This window comes from Schistocerca americana, unplaced genomic scaffold (genome assembly GCF_021461395.2).
Source record: "Schistocerca americana isolate TAMUIC-IGC-003095 unplaced genomic scaffold, iqSchAmer2.1 HiC_scaffold_407, whole genome shotgun sequence".
Taxonomy (NCBI): domain Eukaryota; kingdom Metazoa; phylum Arthropoda; class Insecta; order Orthoptera; family Acrididae; genus Schistocerca; species Schistocerca americana.
Window position 1 is genome coordinate 52,501 of NW_025726134.1, and position 7,500 is coordinate 60,000.

The following is a 7,500-nucleotide window of genomic DNA, read 5'->3' on the forward strand; positions in this document are numbered from 1 at the left end:
CGCTCATGCAGAAAAGAAAACTCTTCCCCGATCTCCCGACGGCGTCTCCGGGTCCTTTTGGGTTACCCCGACGAGCATCTCTAAAAGAGGGGCCCGACTTGTATCGGTTCCGCTGCCGGGTTCCGGAATAGGAACCGGATTCCCTTTCGCCCAACGGGGGCCAGCACAAAGTGCATCATGCTATGACGGCCCCCATCAACATCGGATTTCTCCTAGGGCTTAGGATCGACTGACTCGTGTGCAACGGCTGTTCACACGAAACCCTTCTCCGCGTCAGCCCTCCAGGGCCTCGCTGGAGTATTTGCTACTACCACCAAGATCTGCACCGACGGCGGCTCCAGGCAGGCTCACGCCCAGACCCTTCTGCGCCCACCGCCGCGACCCTCCTACTCGTCAGGGCTTCGCGGCCGGCCGCAAGGACCGGCCATGACTGCCAGACTGACGGCCGAGTATAGGCACGACGCTTCAGCGCCATCCATTTTCAGGGCTAGTTGCTTCGGCAGGTGAGTTGTTACACACTCCTTAGCGGATTCCGACTTCCATGGCCACCGTCCTGCTGTCTTAAGCAACCAACGCCTTTCATGGTTTCCCATGAGCGTCGATTCGGGCGCCTTAACTCGGCGTTTGGTTCATCCCACAGCGCCAGTTCTGCTTACCAAAAGTGGCCCACTTGGCACTCCGATCCGAGTCGTTTGCTCGCGGCTTCAGCATATCAAGCAAGCCGGAGATCTCACCCATTTAAAGTTTGAGAATAGGTTGAGGTCGTTTCGGCCCCAAGGCCTCTAATCATTCGCTTTACCGGATGAGACTCGTACGAGCACCAGCTATCCTGAGGGAAACTTCGGAGGGAACCAGCTACTAGATGGTTCGATTAGTCTTTCGCCCCTATACCCAGCTCCGACGATCGATTTGCACGTCAGAATCGCTACGGACCTCCATCAGGGTTTCCCCTGACTTCGTCCTGGCCAGGCATAGTTCACCATCTTTCGGGTCCCAACGTGTACGCTCTAGGTGCGCCTCACCTCGCAATGAGGACGAGACGCCCCGGGAGTGCGGAGGCCGCCGCCCCGTGAAGGGCGGGGAAGCCCCATCCTCCCTCGGCCCGCGCAAGGCGAGACCTTCACTTTCATTACGCCTTTAGGTTTCGTACAGCCCAATGACTCGCGCACATGTTAGACTCCTTGGTCCGTGTTTCAAGACGGGTCGTGAAATTGTCCAAAGCTGAAGCGCCGCTGACGGGAGCGATTATTCCGCCCGAGAGCATCCCGAGCCAACAGCGGCGCGGGTCCGGGGCCGGGCCAGGTAGGTCCGTCATCCGGGAAGAACCGCGCGCGCTTGCCGGGAGCCCGAGCGCCCAAAGGGGCGAATCGACTCCTCCAGATATACCGCCGGGCAGCCAGCCAGGACACCGGGGCTCTGCCCAACAGACGCGAACCGAGGCCCGCGGAAGGACAGGCTGCGCACCCGGGCCGTAGGCCGGCACCCAGCGGGTCGCGACGTCCTACTAGGGGAGAAGTGCGGCCCACCGCACACCGGAACGGCCCCACCCCGCGGCGAGTGGAAAGGCAACCGGACACGACCCCGCCGCGGATTGCTCCGCGCGGGCGGCCGGCCCCATCTGCCGAGGGCGGAGGCCAGTGGCCGGATGGGCGTGAATCTCACCCGTTCGACCTTTCGGACTTCTCACGTTTACCCCAGAACGGTTTCACGTACTTTTGAACTCTCTCTTCAAAGTTCTTTTCAACTTTCCCTCACGGTACTTGTTCGCTATCGGTCTCGTGGTCATATTTAGTCTCAGATGGAGTTTACCACCCACTTGGAGCTGCACTCTCAAGCAACCCGACTCGAAGGAGAGGTCCCGCCGACGCTCGCACCGGCCGCTACGGGCCTGGCACCCTCTACGGGCCGTGGCCTCATTCAAGTTGGACTTGGGCTCGGCGCGAGGCGTCGGGGTAGTGGACCCTCCCAAACACCACATGCCACGACAGGCGGCAGCCTGCGGGGTTCGGTGCTGGACTCTTCCCTGTTCGCTCGCCGCTACTGGGGGAATCCTTGTTAGTTTCTTTTCCTCCGCTTAGTAATATGCTTAAATTCAGCGGGTAGTCTCGCCTGCTCTGAGGTCGTTGTACGAGGTGTCGCACGCCACACCGCCAGCCGGCTGTGCACGCTACCGAGTAAGTACCGGTATGCGAACCGCCAGGCGACGGGCGCGCATCGCACGTTTAAGGAGGCGCGGCCGGCCCCACAGGCGGCCGCGACGCTCCCAGGTCTGCGAAGCGGGGCAAACGCCGCGCGCTTCAGTATACGTAGCCGACCCTCAGCCAGACGTGGCCCGGGAACGGAATCCATGGACCGCAATGTGCGTTCGAAACGTCGATGTTCATGTGTCCTGCAGTTCACATGTCGACGCGCAATTTGCTGCGTTCTTCATCGACCCACGAGCCGAGTGATCCACCGTCCTGGGTGATCTTTTCTTAGTTTACACTGTCTCTTTCAAGACAGTTGCATAGGCGGGACGTAGGCGTGTGGCGGCCCCTGTTCAAGCGTTCTGTGTCCAACGGCCTCACGGCCGATGGGCGTCGTACGGCTCCACACCGGAGCGGACAGGCAGTCGGGCGAAAGTCATTCAAAACCGGCGCCAGGCGCCAGGTGCCGCAGGCCAGCCGCTCCAGCGCTTCAGCGCTCGTACCACACAACATTGGCGTTAGTTTTGAGAAGCACGCGTGGTTCCGCACGCGGCGCACGGCTACTGCGAGCCGTACAGGTAGCGTGTTGCGCGACACGACACGCACATCGAAAGACATGCAGTCTAGTCGGTAATGATCCTTCCGCAGGTTCACCTACGGAAACCTTGTTACGACTTTTACTTCCTCTAAATGATCAAGTTTGGTCATCTTTCCGGTAGCATCGGCAACGACAGAGTCAATGCCGCGTACCAGTCCGAAGACCTCACTAAATCATTCAATCGGTAGTAGCGACGGGCGGTGTGTACAAAGGGCAGGGACGTAATCAACGCGAGCTTATGACTCGCGCTTACTGGGAATTCCTCGTTCATGGGGAACAATTGCAAGCCCCAATCCCTAGCACGAAGGAGGTTCAGCGGGTTACCCCGACCTTTCGGCCTAGGAAGACACGCTGATTCCTTCAGTGTAGCGCGCGTGCGGCCCAGAACATCTAAGGGCATCACAGACCTGTTATTGCTCAATCTCGTGCGGCTAGAAGCCGCCTGTCCCTCTAAGAAGAAAAGTAATCGCTGACAGCACGAAGGATGTCACGCGACTAGTTAGCAGGCTAGAGTCTCGTTCGTTATCGGAATTAACCAGACAAATCGCTCCACCAACTAAGAACGGCCATGCACCACCACCCACCGAATCAAGAAAGAGCTATCAATCTGTCAATCCTTCCGGTGTCCGGGCCTGGTGAGGTTTCCCGTCTTGAGTCAAATTAAGCCGCAGGCTCCACTCCTGGTGGTGCCCTTCCGTCAATTCCTTTAAGTTTCAGCTTTGCAACCATACTTCCCCCGGAACCCAAAAGCTTTGGTTTCCCGGAGGCTGCCCGCCGAGTCATCGGAGGAACTGCGGCGGATCGCTGGCTGGCATCGTTTATGGTTAGAACTAGGGCGGTATCTGATCGCCTTCGAACCTCTAACTTTCGTTCTTGATTAATGAAAACATACTTGGCAAATGCTTTCGCTTCTGTTCGTCTTGCGACGATCCAAGAATTTCACCTCTAACGTCGCAATACGAATGCCCCCGCCTGTCCCTATTAATCATTACCTCGGGTTCCGAAAACCAACAAAATAGAACCGAGGTCCTATTCCATTATTCCATGCACACAGTATTCAGGCGGGCTTGCCTGCTTTAAGCACTCTAATTTGTTCAAAGTAAACGTGCCGGCCCACCGAGACACTCACTCAAGAGCACCCTGGTAGGATTGCAACGGGGTCCGCCTCGGGACGCACGAGCACGCACGAGGCGCGTCGCACGCCTTCAGCTCGCCCCACCGGCAGGACGTCCCACGATACATGCCAGTTAAACACCGACGGGCGGTGAACCAACAGCGTGGGACACAAATCCAACTACGAGCTTTTTAACCGCAACAACTTTAATATACGCTATTGGAGCTGGAATTACCGCGGCTGCTGGCACCAGACTTGCCCTCCAATAGATACTCGTTAAAGGATTTAAAGTGTACTCATTCCGATTACGGGGCCTCGGATGAGTCCCGTATCGTTATTTTTCGTCACTACCTCCCCGTGCCGGGAGTGGGTAATTTGCGCGCCTGCTGCCTTCCTTGGATGTGGTAGCCGTTTCTCAGGCTCCCTCTCCGGAATCGAACCCTGATTCCCCGTTACCCGTTACAACCATGGTAGGCGCAGAACCTACCATCGACAGTTGATAAGGCAGACATTTGAAAGATGCGTCGCCGGTACGAGGACCGTGCGATCAGCCCAAAGTTATTCAGAGTCACCAAGGCAAACGGACCGGACGAGCCGACCGATTGGTTTTGATCTAATAAAAGCGTCCCTTCCATCTCTGGTCGGGACTCTGTTTGCATGTATTAGCTCTAGAATTACCACAGTTATCCAAGTAACGTGGGTACGATCTAAGGAACCATAACTGATTTAATGAGCCATTCGCGGTTTCACCTTAATGCGGCTTGTACTGAGACATGCATGGCTTAATCTTTGAGACAAGCATATGACTACTGGCAGGATCAACCAGGGAGCTGCGTCAACTAGAGCTGAGCAGCCGGCCGCCCGGGAGTGTGTCCCGGGGGCCCGCGCGAACACGCAAGCGTCCGCTCAATTATTCTGCAAACAGGAGGAGGCTGAGCTCCCCTGCACAATACACCTCGAAACCCTCTCAGGTCCCGGCGGCGCGCAGCGCCGTCCTAAGTACTTGGTCGGGTTCGAGAGAGGCGCAATCGCCCGGAGTTTGGCGAGTAGACGCTTTAGGTGCGACCACCCGTGCTCCCAACTGAGCTTGCCGCTGCCGACAGAGGCCCGGGAGCGTGCTGTCGTGGCATTGCCGGCGGGAGACAACACGCGCCACCTACGGTGGCCGGCAGCTCCAACGCCAGCGCCACAGAAGGACAAAAGCCCCACTTGGGTGCCGAAGCGAACTCTCCCAGCACAGCGCACGCGCCAACACGTCCGCACAGCTGCGATACAATCCACCTGCGAGAACCGCAGAGGCGACCGAGCAGCAGACGGCGTCGCGGCGCCGAGCGCCGGGCGGCGGCGCATCCTCAGCGCACACAGTCCTCAATCGGACCAGCACACTGCAGATGTCCACCGCGCTTCGCACCGGGCCCGCGAGGACCTACTTTGGCCGCACGGCGCCGCGTGCAGGGTGCGCCGGCGCGCAGCTGCGCCGCCTGCCGCCTCCGTCGGCCGGCGCGCCTGCCACTGGCCGCCCCCACCAGCCGGCTGTAGCGCGTGCGCCCACGCACCGCGCGGCCAGCACGCCGGAAGGCCCCCCCTCACCGGCCGGGGACGGTCCCACCCAGCCACCGCCGCGTATCGCTTCACACCCACATGCCATTCACGTTCGTGGGCATGGTGGGTATCGCTGAAACAACCGGTTGGTAGCTCAACCGATCGTCGCCATCACTGATTCACCTCTAGCGAGAACAACCGCACCACAACGGTTTACCAGTTCTTCATTTGCGTAACGTCACCAGCAAACGTAGACGTCCATCGCCATTTGCAAATTCAACGATTGTTGCATGCCTGTGTCAGGTGTCACGACACACTATGTCTGCCCACATACACGCAACAACATGTGCACGCTTCGCGAACACGTGGAAGGTGGCCCCCGTACGTATGCGATGTCCATTGCGCGAACGACTGTCAACCGGCCTCTGTCGCATGTCGCAGATGTGGAACGCAGTGCACCATGCTATCACGGTGTGTGAGAAGAGACGACTACGTCTGACAACACGCGCCACTACATCAACAGACGGCTCATGCTGATCGCCATCCACGGCATACCATACTGCAATCCAGCTCTTATAGGGAGACGACACGTAGCTGAGTGCACAATATTTGGACCGTATGGTTCGCCGTTGTTGGCGCAGTCGTGGTACGGTCACACATGTACCACGATGTATCATTCAGTACATGAGGACCAATGTGCGGTACAGTGTGTGATTTGGACGTACAACATCAGCGGACAGTTGCCACAAGCCGTACCACAACGTAGGCTGTGCTTCGCCATGCGAATGCCAATGAACAACTGCGAAGGGCATTGAGCATGTACGTCCTGCCGCCATCCGCATTACAGTGTATAGCTGCAAGGTGTTTAACATGAAGCGATACTCTGGGGACCGGGCAGTGCGAGTAGCAAACTATATTGCGGGGGTTGCAGTTAGGCAACACTACACTAATTTAACGCGTCGTATGACAATTACAGAGCAGGTTAAGGCCCAACGTGTGTTGGGTTAAGGCCCAACGTGTGTTGGGTTAAGGCCCAACGTGTGTTGGGTTAAGGCCCAACGTGTGTTGGGTTAAGGCCCAACGTGTGTTGGGTTAAGGCCCAACGTGTGTTGGGTTAAGGCCCAACGTGTGTTGGGTTAAGGCCCAACGTGTGTTGGGTTAAGGCCCAACGTGTGTTGGGTTAAGGCCCAACGTGTGTTGGGTTAAGGCCCAACGTGTGTTGGGTTAAGGCCCAACGTGTGTTGGGTTAAGGCCCAACGTGTGTTGGGTTAAGGCCCAACGTGTGTTGGGTTAAGGCCCAACGTGTGTTGGGTTAAGGCCCAACGTGTGTTGGGTTAAGGCCCAACGTGTGTTGGGTTAAGGCCCAACGTGTGTTGGGTTAAGGCCCAACGTGTGTTGGGTTAAGGCCCAACGTGTGTTGGGTTAAGGCCCAACGTGTGTTGGGTTAAGGCCCAACGTGTGTTGGGTTAAGGCGCAACATAGGTTAGGTTAAGGCGCAACATAGGTTAGGTTAAGGCGCAACATAGGTTAGGTTAAGGCGCAACATAGGTTAGGTTAAGGCGCAACATAGGTTAGGTTAAGGCGCAACATAGGTTAGGTTACGGCGCAACATAGGTTAGGTTAAGGCGCAACATAGGTTAGGTTAAGGCGCAACATAGGTTAGGTTACGGCGCAACATAGGTTAGGTTAAGGCGCAACATAGGTTAGGTTAAGGCGCAACATAGGTTAGGTTAAGGCGCAACATAGGTTAGGTTAAGGCGCAACATAGGTTAGGTTAAGGCGCAACATAGGTTAGGTTAAGGCGCAACATAGGTTAGGTTAAGGCGCAACATAGGTTAGGTTAAGGCGCAACATAGGTTAGGTTAAGGCGCAACATAGGTTAGGTTACGGCGCAACATAGGTTAGGTTAAGGCGCAACATAGGTTAGGTTAAGGCGCAACATAGGTTAGGTTAAGGCGCAACATAGGTTAGGTTACGGCGCAACATAGGTTAGGTTACGGCGCAACATAGGTTAGGTTACGGCGCAACATAGGTTAGGTTAAGGCGCAACATAGGTTAGG

At 57.0% G+C, this 7,500-nt stretch overlaps 2 non-coding genes and 1 pseudogene across 2 annotated transcripts; all 3 read right to left on the reverse strand.

Annotated features, from left to right (window-relative positions):
• Nucleotides 1–2,123, reverse strand: part of LOC124582294 — a 4,968-nt pseudogene extending 2,845 nt beyond the window's left edge.
• Nucleotides 2,124–2,311: 188 nt separating this feature from the next.
• Nucleotides 2,312–2,466, reverse strand: LOC124582296. Its single transcript, XR_006973866.1, has one exon. It is a non-coding gene; the product is annotated as a 5.8S ribosomal RNA (ribosomal RNA).
• Nucleotides 2,467–2,817: 351 nt separating this feature from the next.
• Nucleotides 2,818–4,727, reverse strand: LOC124582281. Its single transcript, XR_006973855.1, has one exon. It is a non-coding gene; the product is annotated as a small subunit ribosomal RNA (ribosomal RNA).
• Nucleotides 4,728–7,500: the final 2,773 nt, after the last annotated feature.